The sequence below is a fragment of the Podarcis tiliguerta genome, assembly GCF_965153285.1.
Source record: "Podarcis tiliguerta genome assembly, chromosome: 2".
NCBI lineage: Eukaryota > Metazoa > Chordata > Lepidosauria > Squamata > Lacertidae > Podarcis > Podarcis tiliguerta.
The window spans coordinates 19,777,263-19,799,898 of record NC_139535.1 but is presented as its reverse complement, the minus strand read 5'-3'; the positions used below and the strand labels follow the sequence as shown (position 1 = coordinate 19,799,898).

At 46.0% G+C, this 22,636-nt stretch overlaps 1 protein-coding gene across 4 annotated transcripts in view; it reads right to left on the bottom strand.

Annotated features, from left to right (window-relative positions):
• The window catches only part of IL17RE (interleukin 17 receptor E), a 59,272-nt gene extending 41,481 nt beyond the window's left edge, over window positions 1-17,791 (bottom strand). For 2 of the 4 annotated variants that reach the window (XR_014507546.1, XM_083425219.1), the window contains exon 1: window positions 1,241-1,513. The gene's annotated coding sequence lies outside the window, so the exon portion shown is untranslated. Of the gene's footprint in view, window positions 1-1,240; window positions 1,514-17,605 lie in introns of those variants that run through there. The other 2 variants (XM_083425220.1, XM_083425221.1) reach the window with 2 other exon arrangements.
• Between the last annotated feature and the right edge of the window lie 4,845 nt (window positions 17,792-22,636).

Sequence of the window (22,636 nt, the reverse complement as noted above, 5' to 3'; positions counted from 1 at the left end):
GTAAAGGTACCCCTGCCCGTACGGGCCAGTCTTGCCAGACTCTAGGGTTGTGCGCTCATCTCACTCTAGAGGCCGGGAGCCAGTGCTGTCTGCAGACACTTCCGGGTCACGTGGCCAGCGTGACATCGCTGCTCTGGCGAGCCAGAGCCGCATACGGAAACGCCGTTTACCTTCCTGCTAGTAAGCGGTCCCTATTTATCTACTTGCACCCGAAGGTGCTTTCGAACTGCTAGGTTGGCAGGCGCTGGGACCGAGTGACGGGAGCGCACCCCGCTGCGGGGATTCGAACCGCCAACTTTTCGATCGGCAAGTCCTAGGCGCTGAGGCTTTTACCCACAGCGCCACCCAGGTCTCCTGTTTAGTGATACACGCTGTCTAAAAGAATAATCCCCTCACCACCCCAGTTAACACCATCAAGTACAGAATCTAAAATTATCTAACTGCACCACTGAGTTCCACAGCACTTATTTCCAAGTTAAACACAGATGATAGCTCAGTTGGTTAGAGCGTAATGCTGATACAGTGGTACCTCGGGTTAAGAACTTAATTCGTTCTGGAGGTCCGTTCTTAACCTGAAACCGTTCTTAACCTGAGGTACCACTTTAGCTAATGAGGCCTCCCGCTGCCGCCATGCGATTTCTGTTCTCATCCTGAGGTAAAGTTCTTAACCCGAGGTACTATTTCTGGTTTAGAGGAGTCTGAAGCATCTGTAACCTGAAGTAATGCTAAGATTGCAGGTTCGATCCCCGTATGGGGCAGCTGCATATTCCTGCATTGCAGGGAGCTTGACTACATTCTCCTCAGTGTCCCTTCCAACGCTACAATTCTATAGTTTTAAGTTAGTGTGCATACTGCAGCCCTCGAAATGTTCAAGGACTGACTTAATCTTCAGTCTGCCGCAGCAAAACCAACACAGAGACTTGCGATACCTTGCAGAGGGCTCACGTCCATGAACAAACGTGCAACTAAAACGTGCAATTAACAAGAAAATGGCGGAACAAGACTTCTTGGGTGGCGGTTGTTACTACATCTTGCTTGATTTTGCTTTTGCTCCAAATACCAGTGCCCGAAAAAGGAGCCCCTCCCTTCTGAGGAATGAAAACTCATAGCAGTCTTAGCATTTCAGTTGTTATTCTTATTCTTGATATCTCTGTTACGAACGGCCCACCCTTCACCCTAAGGTCCCGAGGCGGTTGCAACAATTAAAACACAGTGTTAAAAACATTTCAAAACAACTTACCATCACAAGGAATAAGGCAGGTGCTAAAGACGTACAACTCGGGTGCCAAGAGCCAGGGTAAAGAGGGGCGTCTTCAGCATTTGCTGAAAGCTGTATATAACAAAAATGCCAAGACACACCTCTGTGGGGAGTTCCACAATTTAGGGGCTGCCACAGAGAATGGCCTCTGCCGATCTTCACACCTGAGGGGTCTAGGGGGAAGGAGGCAGCTTGTCAGGTATTTGTCCCATCAGAAAAGATAACACCGCAGCTATTTCTGTGCATCTCATTCTGTGGTGCCAATACGACTCCTATTTACTATATACAGCCAGGACCTTTCACCACCGCCCACCTATGAGTCATGCGAAAACATCCTTCATGCTACGAGCCAGGTAGCTTGGAGCTAGCCAACACTCCTGTCGAAACAGATACCCTTGGATTCACTTTCTAGGTTGGTATCAAATCAACATTTTTTTTCCTCTTCTCGCTGTATGTTGGGGGACGTTTTCCATCAATGTGGTTCAGGCTGCTGCGGCAAGACTGATTAAGAGACCTAAACCTTTAATACTGGAAATTGGATCTGAGCCCCAGGTTGGGCAAAAGATTCCTGCAGGAGGTTGGACTACATGATCCTCGTGGTCCCTTCCAACATGATCAATGGGAAGATGTAGAATGGAGAGATGTAGGCTTGCAAAACGTTAGGGAAATTCCTGACATGTCCTGGTTTTTGGGTGTAAAAATGGCGTCTGGGGGGGATTTTGCCGAAACGGCAAAGTGTCAGGGAAAGCCCGGATGTATGGCAACGCGATGGAAAAAGCAGTGGAAACAGCTCAAAACCTTTAAAATCACTATTTTGGGGCTAGGTTTTCCCCCAAAAGCTCAAGAATTTGGGTTTGTTCCCTCCCAAAATTTTTTGGTTGTTTCCTAAAAAAAACCTCAACAACTTTGCGGGTTTCAGGAATTCTACTTTTTGAAATATGGGAACCCTAGGAAAGATGTGCAAATATCTCACATGAATACCAGGAGGGTTGCAGGATATATGCTCATTACTTTAATGTCTGTGGCCTTTTTTGGCTCTCCAAAACTGCTGCTTGTTGTCCTTTTCACACATAGACACCTTGCCCCCTTCCCCTGTTTAAAGGGGTGGAGATTAAGGGGGGAAAGCTGTTTGTCAATGGAATGGAATGTTTGGTGAAATTGTCCTTCTTGCCAGTGTGGTGTAGTGGTTAGAGCGGTGGACTCGTAATCTGGGGAACTGGGTTCGCTTCCCCGCTCCTCCACATGCAGCTGCTGGGTGACCTTGGGCCAGTCACACTTCTTTGAAGTCTCTCAGCCCCACTCACCTCACAGAGTATTTGTTGTGGGGGAGGAAGGGAAAGGAGAATGTTAGCCACTTGGAGACTCCTTAAAGGGAGTGAAAGGCGGGATATCAAATCCAAACTCTTCTTCTTCTTGCACCACAGCACAGAGACATTTCCCCTCTCTTTTTTGAGCTGGGGAGGGAAACCACTGCAACTCCTTGCCAAGGGCGCAAGGGACCCTACGTACGCCTCTGATAATATAGAACCAACTCTTCATGTTGTGGTTTGAACCCTTGGTCTCTGTTCCAGGAGCCATTTTCTCATGTCACAGACACCTTCGCCCCTGATCTCATTAGAGTAATTATAAATGAATCCATTGTTTCAATACCCAGAAGCGGTGCTGTTTTTCCAGAAAAGGAGGTGCCGGAACTCACCATGAACGCCTCCTTTGTTCTCTTAGAATGGCAAAGGCGCCCACCTGAGATGTGCCAGAACTGAATTTCTGCAAGTTCCAGCTTGAAAAAAAAGCCCTACCCTGAAGTCCATAAAGGTAAAGGTAAAGGACCCTTGACAGTTAAGTCCAGTCGCAGATGACTCTGGGGTTGCGGTGCTCATCTCGCTGTACAGGCTGAGGGAGCCGGTGTTTGTCCGCAGTTTTTCCTGGTCATGTGGCCAGCACGGAAATGCCGTTTACCTTCCCGCCGGAGTGGTACCTATTTATCTACTTGCACTTTTTTGCATGCTTTTGAACTGCTAGGTTGGCAGGAGCAGGGACCGAGCAATGGGAGCTCACCCCGTCGCAGGGATTCGAACCGCCAATCTTCTGATCGGCAAGTCCTAGGCTCTGTGGTTTAACCCACAGCGCCACCCGAGTCCCTCCTTAAGTCCATACGCATATGCAAAACCTGGCCCTGTGTACACTTACTCAGAAGTAAGGGCCACTGTTTCCAGTGGGGCACACTTTCAGATAAGTATACATAGGACTGCAGTCTAACTTAATGTCAAGATACATTGACTGATAAGGATAAAGGCACACATTTCACATGGTTTGGTCTGCATGATTCTTTTTAAAACTTTAAATAGCAGCTGCTGGTGGGGCAATCAGGATGAAGATCACAGTATAGGACTTTTTTTTAACCCTTCAAACCCCTTGTCATTATCCTGATAAACATTTCCCCTCCTTCCCAGTTTATTTACAATGAGTGGGGAGCTGGCATTAAACTTATCGGAATAAGGAGAAGGGTTGATTTGCAGTCCAGGAACACATGGAGCCACAATTATATTTAGCACAGTAATTTATATAATAATGTTTATTTAGCACAGTAATTTATATAATAATGTTCAAGTTTCATAATGAAAGGAAGCTTAAAAAGCATCACACTAAGGAGCAGCTCCTGAGTCTCCATAGTGACTGTAGGCAGTATGTAATTAAGTATAATCATGTGTTCTTCTGGAGAGTATCTTTCCCCTATTAACCTGAGTAGCGCTTCATTTCTAAAATGAAAACGTCCTGGGTTCAGGCCTGCCTAGACATGGAAGCCATGATGAAGCCATGATGTAGGCATGTACTATTATTTCTCTGTGCCTGCCTTTACTGGCAGCCATCTTAGCCTATAGTCAGATGTATATAAAACAATCAGACTGAACTTACTAATGTAGCCTTTTTAATCCACGGGTAGGAATAATTGTTGCACCCGAGCAGAGACAAAAGGAGCCAAACGACACCAAGGGGTTAATCCAGAGAAAGAGCGTTTTATTCTGCCATCCGGAAGGGCAGAGGCACCTGTGTGATTCAGTTCACAAAAGACAGGCCGCACCGAAAACATTTTACAAGCAGGTTTTATCCTTTTTTCAAACCCCTTTTTCCCTCTCCCCCTTCACAGATTCATACATAGAATGTTGCTTTTCCGTTCCCTGGCTCTGTTCCCGGAAGTATGTTGCAAATCAATGTACCAGGACAAGGTTGCTTAGATCTGGGAACCGAAAGGTTTCCTGTTCTCAGCTCTAGGTTTGTTACAAAGAGGACTGCTTAGCTTGTGCTTTTTGTCTTAGAGGAAATTGCAGTTTTTAAAATGCGTACGCCGAGGCCTGGCTGGGGGGGTGGGGAATTCACAAACAGTTTTTAGGGCTTTCTGGGGTAACCCTAACTGTACCCCTTCATTCCATACCTCTCAATTTTGGACAGCCTTTTTCTCAAAAAGGCTCGTCCCAGGAAGACACAGGCTGATATTCTCGGGTCAGAGCTATAATCTGGGGGCGAAGCATGCGAGAAATCATATTGCGTGTCATTGTATGCAAGCATTGCAGCAAGCAAGGTACAGAAAAGCAAAAAATTAGCAAAATGAAAAGTGGGCCAAGCAGCAGCAAAAACAGGCCTTTTACCCATCCTAGTTTTGGCAACCAGTCAAGCCATGACATGTCCCATCCCTCCCAAGTTTGGGTAGGAATATGGGCCACTGTTTCAAGTCCTGCTGCCAAATTGCGAATGGCCTCACCATGATCAGAGATGTTAAAGCAACAGGCCCCACTGGTGAGATTTAATGCTGCACAAAAGCCGCCATGTTGCGCCAGGAGAAAGTCCAACGCTAATCGGACTGAGAGAAACGCATTGCGTGTCTCATCCAATTGCGTGGCAATTAGCCTAAGGGCCGTGGCTGTTGTGTTAGCAACAATCTCTACCACTGCCTGGAGTCTGATTATGCGGTTCAAGTTATAGATTGGCCCCCTTGCCCCAGAGATTTTCTCTCCCCGATTCCAAGAGGCTGGCGCATAATGGGCCAGTATCCTTTCCGGAGGCCACTGATTTTGGCCCCAATCCTGGGAGCTGCCACCTGCAAGTGTTGCCAGGTCAGCCGAACGCCTCCTTCTAGGGGGTGCAGAGGGTATCTGGTCAGGAATCCACATGGGGGGTATTAAGTAGGCTGGAAAACAGACCCCATACCATCCTCTTGGGAGGGCATGATAGGCCTTTCTGCCACACACCCAGTAAACGCCCTGACCATGGGCAGATATGGTGCCTGTCAGCAAGCGGGCCAGGCATGCAGTCAATTTGGAACCAGAAAAAGTTCCTGTCTTGGACTCAGGCATGTTAGTTGGGGCTGGGAAGGTACGATCACAGTGGGAAGTGCCCACATAGGTCTGAGCGTCACTGGCGTCATTTGATTTGTTGACACAAAGGCAGCCAGTGATCCTGTGAACCTGGAAAGGGATGGAATGATTCCATAAAGAAGAATGGTTGCCCAGAGGCTGGAAGGCAACAAGTGGAGTTGTAACCAAGGATTCATTCCAAGGCACAGGGAGGAGTGGCATTCCTCCCAGAGCATCTACAGGGGCCAGAGTGCAAACGGCACAATTGGTCCGATTTGCAGAGAAGGCAACCATCTCAGCAACCTGAATCCATTTATTATATGTGTGGTGGGCCCCCCACGATTGCAGCAGTTGTCTGGTCACTGTGAGTGGTATTGGCATATCAAAGGTCAAAGGCAGCAGAAATACCAGCACGGGGACCCATAGTCGTATTTGAGCCATTGTATGCAAGTGGAGGGGCTTAGGTAAGTGCTAGAGAGTGGGCTGGGGTGTAATTACGCTGAAAGAAAAGACTCACTAGACACCCTCCTCTGCAGGGGTGGCGTAAAGCAAACCAGGCCCAGGTACCTTCAATAAAGTTCAGTTATGCAAAAGGAAAGAAAAGAAATGTCCCCTTTCAATCCACGCTGGTTGCAGGAGCTGGAGCGCAGGCTGGAGCACGTCTGGAAATGGTGAGTCGAAGGGGCCAGTGCAGATCAGGTGTCACAGATGCTGGTGACTTTAACAGCTGTAGAGAAACAGGACAGCCTCTGGCCGGTTTACCTGTCAAGAGAAGAGAAAAAGAAACACACGGCAGAACGACTGTACATTGACAGATAGCATTTGCACCTAAGGTATAGGCCTAGCAAACATTAATTCAAAAGGGTATGCTTGGCAGGAAACTTCGCAAGGGGTTAACAGTTCTGTTCCTTGGGTTTAGTTTTGCCAGCTGAGATTTTTTAAAAGTCTCGTTCTTGTGCTCTAAGTTTCAGAGCTCTCATGGCCTGTAAGGCATGTTGCAAATTTCAGTTTTCATCTGCCAAGTTTGCTAGTGTCCAATGTGTTCCCTTGCTTCTGGCAAAGTATCAAAGTTTCAAAATTCCTATGTTATGCTGCAGCTTGTTTTTCAGAATAAAATTGCACCTTAAAAAGAAAATCTTGACAAAGTTCACAGAAAGCATTCACTTGCTTTTTAAAGAAAGTCACTTTCCAGGTTAGTACTTTGGGGCAAGGGGGGTGGGTAACCCTTGGCCTTCTGGGTTTTTTGTGGCTGAACCATAAATCCAGACAGTGTGGGGTTCAGGGTAGCTGGTTGGTGAGAATGCAGCATTTTCCTCTTGGGATAGCAGCCAAGAGATAACGCTCTGAAGCTACCTCCAAGCGCCTGGCGCAAGGAGAAAAAAAAAAAAAGCTGATGTCCTGTTACTTGCATGAATGAGAAACAGTTAGTTCACTCGCTTCTAGCTGCAACAGTCTTTTAGCAAGAATAGAGATGAGAAGAAATCATTTTTGAGAAATCTTATTGTTCCCAGCCTGTGGGGGTGGGGTGTGTCGGGCGTGGGGCCTATGGGCATTCCATTTCCCAATGACCCTCTTGCCTGCAGATGGTGCACTGGTTTCTTCCCTAGGCGTCTTCTGTCCCTCCCGTGGACACCCTCCAGGATTGCGTTTTTGGCTGCTGGCTGCTTGAAGACAAACCCCTAATTATTTTGGCTGGGTCCTCTTCGAAAGAAGGATTCTGATTTAAAGTGCTTGGAGGTCTGTGGTCCTGTACCAGGGGGTCCACAGGGGGTCGTACAGTCAGTGGGTGGGCCATCAAAGTGGAGTTTTAGCTACCCCAATTGCAACATCAGTATTGTCCGCTGCCCTGAGGGCATGTATCTTGCGGATTTCCTCAATGGTCAGTATTGTAATCCTAGGGTTTTTCAATCCCTTGGGTTTAATTGTCTATTTTTTTTAACAGTTCTGTCCTATGCGACTCTCAAAGCCTTCTGCTCTGTTTCTTTCTGTCAATTCACATCCTTGCATTGTGCTGCTTCTAGAACCAAGAAGCCACATCCAGCTCACTCTTTTAAACGGTTCTACATACTGGAACACTCTGTCAGACTGCTTACTAGTCCATCTTATCTCTTTATCTAGAGTTCTTCTGAAGTCATCATTATCACAATCATCATCACCTTCCTCTTCACCTTCCTTGCTTGCATCAAAAGGGGGTTGGGGAGGGGCAAAGGGGGGAATCTTCTCATTTGGGTCCTCAGTCTGGGCATTGGGCGGAGAAGCAGCCCTATTTGGTTGCCTTGGCGCAGTTGCTGCATATGGTGGTGGTGGGGTAATTATCTCCTCTTCCAGGACTGGCAAAACTGGCGGCTTTTTAACTTGTAATTGTACTGAACACAGTTTGACTTGGGCAGTCACAATTCTATTTTTCCGAAGCCATGAGGGATTTTGATCCACATTGGCTTTCCAGATAGAAATATAGGGAATCTGATCTGTGTGGACCTTGAAAATGTTACTCCATAAAATGTTGACCAAGTTTGGATCAAAGGATCCTCCAGGAGGCCATTCTGGTAAATACGAAGGCCAGTCAACTTCACATAAATGTTGGAGTCTGCTTTTTTTGAGTTTACATCCCCACTCTTCTGCTTTCATGGCACTTTTCCAGTTTTCCAGAAAGCTCTGCAGTGGTGTCTCAAGAATTGTTTTACTGCTTTTATTTCCCATGACTCTGGGATCCTGGGGACACTGGGACACTGGGACACTCAGCCCTCCTAACGTTATTTTCTCTCACTCAGTCACAGGCCGGACGTTGCTTTCAACGTCTCACACACTCAAAACATTCACTGGAGTGTCCCCACACGCACATTCAGAAAAAAACAAAAACCCATGCACCTCCCCCAATCCCTTTCCCCTCCCAAAAAATAACCACAACCGGCAGCGCTTAGACTTCGACCGGGGCCCAAGAGCACTCTACTGCTTCTTTTGGACACAAAAAGAACCATAACCGGCAGCGCTTAGACTTCGACCGGGGCCCAAGAGCACTCTACTGCTTCTTTTGGACACAAAAAGAACCATAACCGGCAGCGCTTAGACTTCGACCGGGGCCCAAGAGCACTCTACTGCTTCTTCTGGGCACAAAACCAACCATAACCGGCAGCGCTTAGACTTCGACCGGCGCCCTGCAGCACCCTTTTTGCTGCTTTTCTGGGCAATACCAAAACCAGTGGCACTTCTTCTACCCTGCTGGCGGAGTTGATCAGACTCTCTTATTGTTCCCACCTATCCCTGTGGAGCTTACCTTGTTTCTCGAGGTACCTTCTTTCTGCACGGCCGTTGCTCTTTCTCTCCGTCACTTGTCGCGTGTCCACTCAGGAACGGGTGGCCAGTCCCTCCCACGAAGTTGGCAGGATGCGCGCTGGAACTGTTGACCCAGGATCCTGAGCTGCTCGCCTTGCAGTGACGCCCTGGACCTCTTTGTCCCTCGATCTCGGGGAACGTGCTTATTCCCGGCCAACGCACCAGAAATATGTAGCCTTTTTAATCCACGGGTAGGAATAATTGTTGCACCCGAGCAGAGACAAAAGGAGCCAAACGACACCAAGGGGTTAATCCAGAGAAAGAGCGTTTTATTCTGCCATCCGGAAGGGCAGAGGCACCTGTGTGATTCAGTTCACAAAAGACAGGCCGCACCGAAAACATTTTACAAGCAGGTTTTATCCTTTTTTCAAACCCCTTTTTCCCTCTCCCCCTTCACAGATTCATACATAGAATGTTGCTTTTCCGTTCCCTGGCTCTGTTCCCGGAAGTATGTTGCAAATCAATGTACCAGGACAAGGTTGCTTAGATCTGGGAACCGAAAGGTTTCCTGTTCTCAGCTCTAGGTTTGTTACAAAGAGGACTGCTTAGCTTGTGCTTTTTGTCTTAGAGGAAATTGCAGTTTTTAAAATGCGTACGCCGAGGCCTGGCTGGGGGGGTGGGGAATTCACAAACAGTTTTTAGGGCTTTCTGGGGTAACCCTAACTGTACCCCTTCACTAATAAGCCCACCTTGAGAACTTGGTCTGTGTTCCCAGAATTTAAGCAGAATTTGAGTTGGCCTGACCAGAATTGTTGGTCACTTGCGTGAGAAACTGAGGCTACAAAAACAGAATATTTATATTTTAGGAACCCGCCCCCGCTAATTTGTTTTAAACTCATTTTAAAATTGTATTTTTAAATTGCTGTAACCAGCCCAGGGACCTAGCGGTGAAGGACAGGTTGGAAAGAAAGAAAGAAAGAAAGAAAGAAAGAAAGAAAGAAAGAAAGAAAGGTCATTTCCATCTGAAAGTTTTTTGTTCAGTGGTTTACTCTGTAGTAAAAAGATTGCAGCATTTGACCACAGCAAAACAAACAGACTATGCATACAAACCATACATTTAAAGCACAATACTCCGATTAGAACTGTAGTTTAATCCAGGCAGAGCTACAGTTATCAGCACCCTTAACAAACTACAGTTTCCCAAGATTTAGGAATACGTGTCTGCTTTAAATATACTAGCGCATTTGCAGTCAAAGAGGCCTTTCTGCAGAGGAGGTTAATTATTGACAAAAAAGGACAAACATGGTCAAACCAATTAAACCTTCACTTCCTTATTCATCATTTTAAAAAACAAACACAGAGATAATTAAAGAGGAGTGAAGGGGAAGTGATGGAAATTAAGCAGAGAAAAACAAACTGAAATATAATTGGCCGACTAATAGGAATTTAATTGTGTGATGTCTGAATTAAAGCTCTTGAGTTTCCCCAGTGATCCTGAAAACCTCTAGAAGTCTAGAGAAGAACAGAATCTATGTGGCTGCATGATTATTTCAACACGGAAATCACTAAACTATGTATTCCTACCACGCTTGGATTCATGCATGCAACCAATTATTATTTTTCTACTGATTAAATGCATAATATAACACTTTGGCATGTTCAAAGTGATTGCATGGATTATCTTAATCATATTTACCAAAACCATTATTATTATTATTAGTAGTAGTAGTATTACAAGTAAGGTAAAGGTAAAGGGACCCCTGACCATTAGGTCCAGTTGTGACCGACTCTGGGGTTGCGGCGCTCATCTCGCTTTACTGGCCGAGGGAGCCGGTGTACATCTTCTGGGTCATGTGGCCAGCATGACTAAGCCGCTTCTGGCGAACCAGAGCAGCGCACGGAAATGCCGTTTACCTTCCCGCCAGAGCGGTACCTATTTATCTACTTGCACTTTGATGTGCTTTCGAACCGCTAGGTTGGCAGGAGCAGGGACTGAGCAACGGGAGCTCACCCCGTTGCAGGGATTCGAACCGCCGACCTTCTGATCAGCAAGCCCTAGGCTCTGTGGTTTAACCCACAGCGCCACCCGCGTCCCTTAAGTATTACAAGTACTGTACTACTAATAATGTTATTATTATTAGATATGATAGCCATGTTCAAATATATAAAAGGATGTCACATAGAGGAGGGAGAAAGGTTGTTTTCTGCTGCTCCAGAGAAGCGGACACGGAGCAATGGATACAAACTACAAGAAAGAAGATTCCACCTAAACATTAGGAAGAACTTCCTGACAGTAAGAGCTGTTCGACAGTGGAATTTGCTGCCAAGGAGTGTGGTGGAGTCTCCTTCTTTGGAAGTCTTTAAGCAGAGGCTTGACAACCATATGTCAGGAGTGCTCTGATGGTGTTTCCTGCTTGGCAGGGGGTTGGACTCGATGACCCTTGTGGTCTCTTCCAACTCTATGATTCTATGATTCTATGATTCTATGATTCTATGCTGTTAATCCCATATTAGGGGCTGAAATTAAAGGATGGTGGCCCATGCTTTTTTCTAGAAAAATAGCTGCCAGAACTCACCATGAAGTTGTTTACGATAAGTGCTTTTTAACAACAACAAATAGAGGTGCCATGTTGAAGGACATGATATATGATCTCCTTATCTGATGAGATCCTTGGAGCAATAGTGATGCCTGAAAGAGTAAAAATGACAGCAGGAAAAATCCCTTTGTCATGACAAAATGGTAAGGTAAAGGTAAAGGTACCCCTGCCCGTACGGGCCAGTCTTGACAGACTCTAGGGTTGTGCACCCATCTCACTCAAGAGGCCGGGGGCCAGCGCTGTCCGGAGACACTTCCAGGTCACGTGGCCAGCGTGACATCGCTGCTCTGGCGAACCAGAGCCGCACACGGAAACGCCGTTTACCTTCCCGCTAGTAAGCGGTCCCTATTTATCTACTTGCACCCGGGAGTGCTTTCGAACTGCTAGGTTGGCAGGCGCTGGGACCGAACAACGGGAGCACACCCCACCGCGGGGATTCGAACCACCGACCTTTCGATCGGCAAGCCCTAGGCGCTGAGGCTTTTACCCACAGCGCCACCCGCGTCCCGACAAAATGGTACAGACACGTGTTTGCCTGATGTCTGCCCCCGAATTCTGAGCAAGCCAGCTTTTTATACATTTGCAGAATACGATACCACCTGATTTCTTGTAAACCACCTGATTTCTGGGAAATCGAAAGTTATAGTAAGGTCCTATTACCATGTAAGGTCTTGGTTTCCCTCCTTCCTGCCATCTCTCTCATCCCTGCCATCTCCCACATCACCACGGCCATGTGCATTCCTGAGTTTGCTTATCTCTTTACAACCTTCAATAATAAACATTTGAGCCTGCTTCATCAATGCCAGCCTTGTTCTCCTGACGGACCTCTCCTTTCTAAGAAAGGCCTTTGGGGGGTTTGCTATGGCCCTACAATGTTATAATAAAAATACTGCTCCCTTTCCCTTATGGGGGATCTAAGAGCCCATATAGAGCCCATATAGTAGGTTCTCTATAGGTAGGAGAAAATAACAGAGGCCAACCAGAGAATATTGAGAAACAAGGCAGTTAGTAAGCCTGTTGCAACAGGGAGCTCACAACCACACGCAGGAGGCAGGAGGGACCCAGAACAATGGTGCACAAGTCCTTATATAGACTTTTAAAGTTGCCCACCCTGTAGCCAAAGACCACCCCCCAAAACATCATACATACATCACAGAAGGGGGCGGGCTACAGCAGAAATCCTGTCTGGCAAGATACTGATAATGGTCACTTGATTGCTTTACCTAGGCAGCCTGGCCATTTCTTTTGAGACGCTAAATACTTAGTTCTTGAATCCAGGTCACAGGCGCACCCTGTTCATACACAATACGCCCTTAAGATAGGATTTGTGAGCAAAGAGGCAATGGTGAGGTTTTCACTGCAGAGAATTTTTGAGGTGGCTGGAAGTCAAAATGGCTTCGGAATTGTTCTGTACTACAGTGGTACCTCAGGTTACATACGCTTCAGGTTACAGACTCCGCTAACCCAGAAATAGTGCTTCAGGTTAAGATCTTTGCTTCAGGATGAGAACAGAAATTGTGCTCCGGCGGCGCGGCGGCAGCGGGTGGCCCCATTAGCTAAAGTGATGCTTTAGGTTAAGAACAGTTTCAGGTTAAGAATGGACCTCTGGAATGAATTAAGTACTTAGCCTGAGGTACCACTGTATTTCAAACATGTGGTGCCATTATTGCGTACGCTTGAGTGCCTCACTGTTGGTGGCAAAGGCATATTTGAACCATTAATTTCTTGGTTTGAAATAGTTCAGCTTCTGATGACCACTAAAATTTATGAAATGGTAGCGCAGTGATCCTTTTCCCTCCTAGAAAAGCTATTCTGAACGCAGCGACAAGAGGCAGAGTGCTTCACCCCTTCCCCACCAACTTGCTTCCTCCCAATCCTCTTCTGAAAAGGCCACATCCCCACCGGTCATCTGCAGCACATTTTAAGCATATGCCTTCCCTCAAAGAATCCTGGGTGTTAAGTTGTGGGTGAACATATCAGACGACACAGCGATTCTTCAAACAGCTCTAGTTTATTCACAGGCCAGAACAGAACTGAACTGGAGGGTTCAGCCAGCCTGTTTATATAGAGCTCCACTACAACACAACAGTAGCCACTTTCTGTAACTATCCAATCACTGAACGTCACTTTCAATCCCTTATTTGCATATGTGGACCTGAGTGAAAACTATCTACAGTATCCCCCTGCTGGCCCAGGGTGAGAACTTCAGTACATAACACTGGGAACTATAGTTTTACCCCCTACAGTGCTTCCATTCCCAGCACTCTTAACAAACTACAGCTCCCAGAATTCTTTGTGCTTCAGATGTGCTTTTAAATAGATGGCGGGAATGTGCTCTCTTCCCCGCAGGGTTTCAAATGCTTGTTTGCAGTGCCAAACACATCACTGGATAAGCCACTGGCCAAAAATTGCAGTGGGGAAAGGCTTCCTCTCTTGTTCTCACTCAGCCAGTCCTCAGCAGCTTTTCCAGCAGAAGATAGGCCATGTGGTTAAAATTGCATTTATGTATAACATGTTGGCAGCGCTATTTTTCTAGAAAAAGAGGTGCCACTGCCGGAACTCACCATAAACACCTCTCTTGTTATCTTATACAGTTGTACCTTGGAAGTCGAATGGAATCTGTTCCGGAAATCCGTTCGACTTCCAAAACGTTCAGAAACCAAAGTGTGGCTTCTGATTGGCTGCAGGAAGCTCCTGCCACCAGTCAGAAGCCATGGAAGCCCCGTCGGACGTTCGGCTTCTGAAAATCATTCGAAAACCAGAACACTCACTTCCGGGTTTCAATTGATCGAGAGCCAATTTGTTTGGGAGCCAAGGCACTCGAGCTCCAAGGTGTTCAAGATTCAAGGTATAACTGTACAGTGGTACCTCCAGTTACAAACTTAATCCGTTTTGGAGGTCCATTTGTAACCCCAAACCGCTGGCTAATGGCGCCTCCTGCTGCAGCTACGCACAACTTCCACTCTCATCCCAGGGCAAAGGTCGCAATAAGGGGCATCTACTTCCAGGTTAGCGGAGCTCGTAACCCGCAGCGTTCGCAAGGAGGATGGTACAGAACACGAGGCTCCACTGTAATGGCAACAGTGCCCACCTGAGAGGTGCCAGAACCGAGTTATGGTGAGTTCCTGCTTTTTAAAAAGCCCTATATGTTGTGTGGCTGTATTAGCACTACCTAATCCGTTCAGAAGGTCGGCGGTTTGAATCCCCATGATGGAGTGAGCTCCCGTTGCTCGGTCCCAGCTTCTGCCAACCTAGCAGTTCGAAAGCACACCAGTGCGAGTAGATAAATAGGTACCTCTCCGGTGGGAAGGTAAACGGTGTTTCCGTGCGCTGCTCTGGTTCGCCAGAAGCGGCTTAGTCATGCTGGCCACATGACCCGGAAGCTGTACACCGGCTCCCTCGGCCAATAAAGCGAGACCTAACAGTCAGGGGTCCCTTTACCTTTAATTTGCAATCTGTAAAGTAAATAAATCTGCTAAGGGCTCCCTCTTTGTGCACACCATAGCAATGTTTGTAGCGGCTGCCGCATAAAAGCAGTGCAGCCACCACACTTCGCTGGGAGTTGCAGCAATGTCCCAGCAAAAATGTTTCCAGGCACTCCTTGCATATTTGAAAATATATGTGATCATTTTTATTCTAACACCCTTCCCCCCCCCAAAGTTTAAGTACTACATAGAAAACTGCTTTTGTACCAGGTTGGACTATTTTATCCATCTCGCTCAATATTGTCTACTTTGGCTGGCAACAGCTCTCCTGATCCGCCTGATCCTTTTAGCTTGAGATCTCAGCCTGGGACTTTCTGCATCCAAAGCATTTGCTCTACAGCTGATCTACAGTCCGCCCGTCCTGTCCCAGCGTAAAATAATTCAGCATACAACATGCCGCCTTTTCCAGAATGCTTTTACATCTTCAAAGAGCTTCACAATCCTTAGCTTTTATCTCCCGCAACAGACAAGGAAGAAGGCTAAGCCAAGGCAGTCTTTTGTCCGAGGCTACCCAGCAAACGAAGGGACGCGGGTGGCGCTGTGGGTTAAACCACAGAGCCTAGGACTTGCCGATCAGAAGGTCGGCGGGTCGAATCCCCACGACGGGGAGAGCTCCCGTTGTTTGGTTCCTGCTCCTGCCCACCTAGCAGTTCGAAAGCACGTCAAAGTGCAAGTAGATAAATAGATACCACTCCGGAGGGAAGGTAAACGGCGTTTCCGTGCGCTGCTCTGGTTTGCCAGAAGCGGCTTAGTCATGCTGGCCACATGACCCGGAAGCTGTACACCGGCTCCCTCGGCCAATAAAGCGAGGTGAGCGGCGCAACTCCAGAGTCGGCTATGACTGGACCTAATGGTCAGGGTTCCCTTTACCTTTACCCAGCAAACTACGCAACATAAAAATAATTCGAGACAGGCCCATGCAGGGCAGGGGGCAGCAGGGTACACTCAGAGGGCTAAATTGGCTAGGGGTCTCCACCAGGCTGCCATGCCAAGGATGCCCCATTCCTCCCAGCCAACCAGGGTCTTATTGGGCAAATCGGCCATGCTGTCTGTATGCACTGCATACATAATAATCTGGATAATAAAATCTGGATCTGCATTACTGCGTACTAGTATGTACTGTCAGATCAGATTAGGGATCGGCAGGGCTGTGGCACATCTTAGGGACAAGACTTCTGCCTTGGGCCTCAGACAAGCTCTGCATGGGCCTGATTTGAGGGACGTGCCAAAGGGAAAGGAAATCCTCACTTTTTTATAACACATGGCAACCGCTTCTGGAATACATGAGACAGTAAGCGCGTTCCACTGAAATCCATGGCAACATGTGCAAAGATTTATTGGACTAAAATACAGGGGTGTGAGTTGATCTTTGAAAGCTGTCTGGTTGGTAGGTTTCAAGTTGAGTTATTGCGTGTACAGTGGTACCTCGGGTTACATACGCTTCAGGTTACAGACTCTGTTAACCCAGAAATAGTGCTTCAGGTTAAGAACTTTGCTTCAGGATGAGAACAGAAATCGTGCTCCAGCAGCGCAGCGGCAGCAGGAGGCCCCATTAGCTAAAGTGGTGCTTCAGGTTAAGAACGTACCTCGGGAATGAATTAAGTACTTAACCAGAGGTACCACTATATGTCCTTTTTAATTAATAAAGTTATTTAAAATAATAATAATTTGAGGCAGCTTCACCCGCCTCCAGCACAACCTGATGAACTGTATATATGTCGGTTTTAATTTCTATGCAAATTGATGTGGAAATATGCCTCTATGAGAGAGAGAGAGAAGACAGAGGAGGAAGAGGATTCATAAAACCAACGTGTTAACCATCTTGGCTGCAAGTTTCATATTGGTTGCTCAACTTGTATTTGACTGAGAGTCCATGCACACCCTCTGAGGTGAAGATTCAAACCATTTTACGCTTTCCTTTTTTTAATGAGGCATCTCCTCCTGGATGTGAAATAATCAAGCAGTTCCTGGGAACTGGGAAGCATTGCCCTAACAGATGTTCATACCTTTCCTTGCCTCTCTGCATATTGATTTAAAATTCTCTGTGGGCAGGTGAATTTCAAATTAACGCTCCTGGCTGGCGGTTCCCTACACGGGACTATCACGTACAGTGGTACCTCGGGTTAAGTACTTAATTCGTTCCGGAGGCCCGTACTTAACCTGAAACTGTTCTTAACCTGAAGCACCACTTTAGCTAATGGGGCCTCCTGCTGCCGCCGCGCCGCCGGAGCACGATTTCTGTTCTCATCCTGAAGCAAAGTTCTTAACCTGAAGCACTATTTCTGGGTTAGCGGAGTCTGTAACCTGAAGCGTATGTAACCTGAGCTACCACTGTATATCAAAGAGTGCTTTTCAAATAGGGATATCATCATCAGTGCTTTTTTTCTAAATGTTTAGGGGTACTCTCATTTTCCTACTCATATTGAAATACTGCCCCTCAATGAGGCCAAACTTAGATTCACAACATGTTTAGGGCTATGCGTCCCCCTGCGTCATCCCACCCCCCGAAAAAAGGCACTGGTAATTACTATGAGCGTTTGTTAATTGCCACTACTCCATATAACATGTCCTAAAGCAATTCGCAATCATAAAAGCATACATAATGTTTAAAACATACATCGAAAAGATAAAAGAACATTTTACCAGGTTCTGTTTAGTTGTGTCTCTTGTTTCCATGGATTCAGGCCAGAATTATGGGGTTGTTTCTCAGAGAGGACCTTGATTCGTTTTATGAAGGCAACAGCAGCTTTATTTGCCTATCATCTAACAGCACGCATCACCTTTTATAACTCTTCTCACGGACCTCCTCAAGATTTCTCCTCCCATTTCCACCCCCTTTCCATACACACCCAAACCTCCAGGCTCTTTCTGGCCTTCATAACCTGCTTTTTTTTACACATGCCCCTCCCATGACAGGATGTCCTTGGAGATTCAATATGCCACATGCTGGTTCTATGTTATTACGCTATCACAGAGATTTAATCTCGGCCACAATGAGATCTTGTCTTAGTAATACTTTCTCATTTGCATTAGCAATACTACTTTATTTTTCTGCAACTTGCATGAGTCATACCGCTTTCTTTGTTTGCTAACCCTGGACTTAATCGTATGTATGCAACTGGGAACAGTGACCATAGCGCTATCAGATTCAGCAAATATTAGATCTGCAAATGGCGGAGAAAACCAAACACAGTTGCGTTTGACTTCGAATGAGGAATCTTCAAAAGAAGCGAGGGGATTGGCAAAAGGAGGTTGGAAGGCAAAGAAGAGGCTCAAATCTTTCCAGAACGCCTGGGGGCTGTTCAAAACCACAATAAGCGGAGTTCAGCTATACAGTGGTAAAGGTAAAGGTAAAGGTAAAGGTACCCCTGCCCGTACGGGCCAGTCTTGACAGACTCTAGGGTTGTGCGCCCATCTCACTCAAAGAGGCCGGGGGCCAGCGCTGTCCGAAGACACTTCCAGGTCACGTGGCCAGCGTGACGAAGCTGCTCTGGCCAGAGCCGCACACGGAAACGCCGTTTACCTTCCCGCTAGTAAGCGGTCCCTATTTATCTACTTGCACCCGGGAGTGCTTTCGAACTGCTAGGTTGGCAGGCGCTGGGACCGAACAGCGGGAGCGCACCCCGCCGCGGGGATTCGAACCGCCGACCTTTCATTTGAGTACAGCAAAAGCAGCAAGGAACAGATATAACTAGAAAAACAAAAGACATGTGTGGGGAGAAAAGCGATAAAATCTACCTTTTAAAAAGAGTGGGTGGGGAAAAGTAATTTGGTCTAAGAAACATCAAAGCATGTAACTGTCGATTAGATGCCTCTGCCTTCATCCCAGACTCTACAAAAAACTGTGTGTTAAACTAGTTGAAAAATCCCCTTAGCTTGTTTTCAAGCAACATTTTCCACTTCTTCTTAGAAAAGTAAAACCTATTGGAACCAATTTTAAATTCTACTTACCCATCAGAAAATTACTCTCAGATGCCTACAATATTATCTGCAATGTGATGAGAGGGGATCCAATCTCATTAAAATCGATGTGGGAAATGGATTTGCACTGTGAAACTGATAACACAAACAGGCAACAAGCCTTTGCAATTATTTTGGGAAAAAGTATTTGAATACATTTTTTTTCTATTAGGGGACACATAGCACAAGCTGATCCAAGGATAACTTTACTAAATCTTACTAACTTACTTGGTCTCTAAGGTGCTACTGGAAGGAACTTTTTTATTTTATTTTATTTTGTTTTGTTTTATTTTGTTTTGACTACGGCAGACCAACACAGCTACCAACCTGTAACTTTACTAAATCTGTCTATAGATACCGATAATAATTTACTGTTTAATGAACCTACTAATCTTTCTCATGTCTGCAACAAGATACAGTGGTGCCTCGCAAGACGAAATTAATTCGTTCTGCGAGTTTTTTCGTCTTGTGAATTTTTTCGTCTTGCGAAGCACCACTGTGCATTGACGGTTTCCCATAGGAATGCATTGACGGTTTTAAGAAAAAGGCGCAAGACGTTTTCGTCTTGCGAAGCAAGCCCATAGGGAAATTCGTCTTGCGAAGCAACTCAAAAAACGAAAAACTCTTTCGTCTTGCGAGTTTTTCGTCTTGCGAGGCATTTGTCTTGTGAGGTACCACTGTACCTGTTAGTACAATATTGGAAACAAACTTAGCTACAAACTTAGCTCTAGAGGCATGGTAAGGCAGACCCAGAACACAACTCTTATGGAGAAACTAACAAAGTATATTAGCTCACTAAGAACCACAAAGGCTGGAGATGATTTTGGAACAGTATAGTGGATGTTTATTAATAACACTGGAAAGGACAGTGCTATCTCTTCCCTACCCATGGCTCGCTGTGGAACAATCTGTTAAGGCGGAGATTAGAAGACACTTCACTGATAACTCTTAAGATATTTTACAAACCAGCTCAATATTTAAATGTATTGTTTACCATTGAATATGCATGGAATTTTTATTGGAGGTGGGAGGATATATGGGGATTGCTTGTTATATAAGTCTTTTCAGTCACTGAAAAATGAAGTTAAGAAAAGAATCATTCAGTGGAGGGGGAAGCCCTCTCCTTGGTTTTATCTACTGTGGATTTCCACTGAATGAATCAGAATTGAGATTCAAGCGCCAGACCCCTGTTGAAGCCTGTGCCGCAAACACTTGCAAATCTGTAGACATGGGTCAGAGACACCAAATAGCCATACAGTGGTACCTTGGGTTAGGAACTTAATTGGTTCCGGAGGTCCGTTCTTAACCTGAAACCATTCTTAACCTGAGGTACCACTTTAGCTAATGGGGCCTCCTGCTGCCACCGCCGCGCAATTTCAGTTCTCATCCTGAGGTAAAGTTCTTAACCCGAGGTTCTACTTCCGGGTTAGCAGAGTCTGTAACCTGAAGCGTTTGTAACCCAAGGTACCACTGTAGTTTGTTACTTTGCTGCAGTGAGTGGGCAATTCCCTAGGTAATAGAGATGCAAGCATTATGCCCGCTTCATGTGTCAGGGAGAGGGTATCCAGATTTGCACCCTCAGGACATCTGGAATTTCCTATCTCCCCTTATTCTTTTGCATATTCCAAATACAATTCAAATCCCCTCCCCCTTAATAAAATTCCTCCTTCAGAAAACTTTTATGAACTTCATGCTCTAGGAAGGGGACGGTACTGGTTATCTCGAGTGTCTCTGTCCCTGAGGACCTTTGTTTTTTTTTTATTTTTCTGTTGTTTTCTGCCAGCCTCCTATCCTCTTCGCTGCCCTTGGAGCTGCCTGTGTCATCCTCTAAAACAGCCACCAAACTGCTGTTTGCATCTGTCTGTGTGGTTTCTGTCAGCACCTTGGAATCATGGGATGCTATCAAGCTGGAATGGAAAATTCCCAGTCATCTCTCACCCCTGCAGAGCGTAACTTTCCTGCAACTTGCTTAAAGTCCTTTTTTTTTTTCTGCAATGTACCTGCACCAAGATCCTGGAAAGTTAGTACTTTCGCTCCTTCTCATTCTGTGTTGGGTACTGCTTGGGTGTTCCACATTTCTTTTTACGGCGCACACCTGAAGAATATTAGGCCTCTGGGATGTTGCTAGTATCGGAAATGTCTGGGGAAACCTCTTTAAATCATGTCACCGAGGTGGTAATTAAATCCCGCTTTCCTCATTTCTTCAAGGACACCTCTCAGTCTCAGATTACTTGTGTTATTTATGTTATTCTAGGGTATCCACCGTAGGCAGTAGATTCGCAGTGACTTTGGTAAAGGTCCCAATGGAGGTGTTGTGCCTCAGGCCTATTCCTATTGTAGACTCTGCAGTCTTTTCAGAGGAATCCTTTTAGAATTGTTGCACAGTGCTATTTTTATAGAAAAAGAGGTACCGGAACTCATCATGAATGTCTCCCTTGTTCTCTCGTCATGGCAACTGCACCCACCTGAAAGGTGCCAGAACTGAATAAGTTCCAGCTGGGGGAAAATGGCCCTGGTTGTAGCTCTCATGGGCTCCCAGTCCTCCCTTAATAACATGTTCTATTATTTGTGCTGCAGTAGGGCTTGCTTCCATTTCAGAGTGGTCAGAAACGTTCTCACTCAGTGCATGGTTTTAGCTGAGGATGCATAGCACCTCGAGATTCTTGGATCATTACCCAGCTGCTCCACCTGCTTACCTGGCGGTTTTGTCACCTTACACAATTCTTTAAAAGAAATAATGCAGCTGCGAGCGTGGCAGTTGGCTCATCTGCCATCTTGAATAATGAAATTGCAACTTCTCTCCCCCCCCCCTCCAATTTACCGGGTTTCTTGACCTTCTGCAGCTGAATGAGTTGGCTGCACCACAATTTTCTGAACAATAGGACACATGTAACCAGAAAATCAGAATAACCACCATTCAACAAGAATAAGATCCAGAGTATGATTAAATTTTGTCCAAATTTCCTAATGCTTAAAATATATCAGAATAAAATAATAATATTGTGGTATGGGAGCAATTATAAGTAGCTATTAGAGAATCAGCATGTTAAGCTTGATTAGAGTATCAGACCTAGAATGGGGAGATCTGCCTCAAATTCCTCCTCACAGAGCTACTATCCTCAGCCCACTTAGCAAACTACGGTACCCAGAATTCTTTGTGGGAACTCATGTGCTTTGGACATGATTTAAATGTATGGTGTAGATCTGTATTAAGAGTTGTTTTTTGACCCAATCTTGTTCTGTTCCTCAGCTTCTTTTTGCACAGGGGAGCAAATGTCTACAACTCTTGTGACTACCTCAAGGAAGCTTTCTATGTAGGCAAGAGATCCCTGACAGATCATATTCTCACCACACAAATCTCCACTTTCTTTCCTATTGACAGTGGCATTCCTTAGGCCAGTGGGCATCCTTGGAATTTTGAGAAAGGGCACCCATCACAAGATGGCTGCTGTGGGGAATGGAGCAACACAAAATGGCTGCCACCTTTCAAAGAACAGAAAAAAGATCCAACATAGACACACATAGGGCATTCACATAAGTAGGGGGAAATGACATCTACGCCACTGCTACGCTTGCTCAGAGAGAGCTCTTTGCTTCTTTCCACTATGGATAGGAAGGTGCCTGTCCAACTGCAACATCCAATGAAATGTGTCCAAACTTAATGGGGCATGTTCCAATGTGAACAGGAACTGAGCAGAAGGCACAAACATTTTT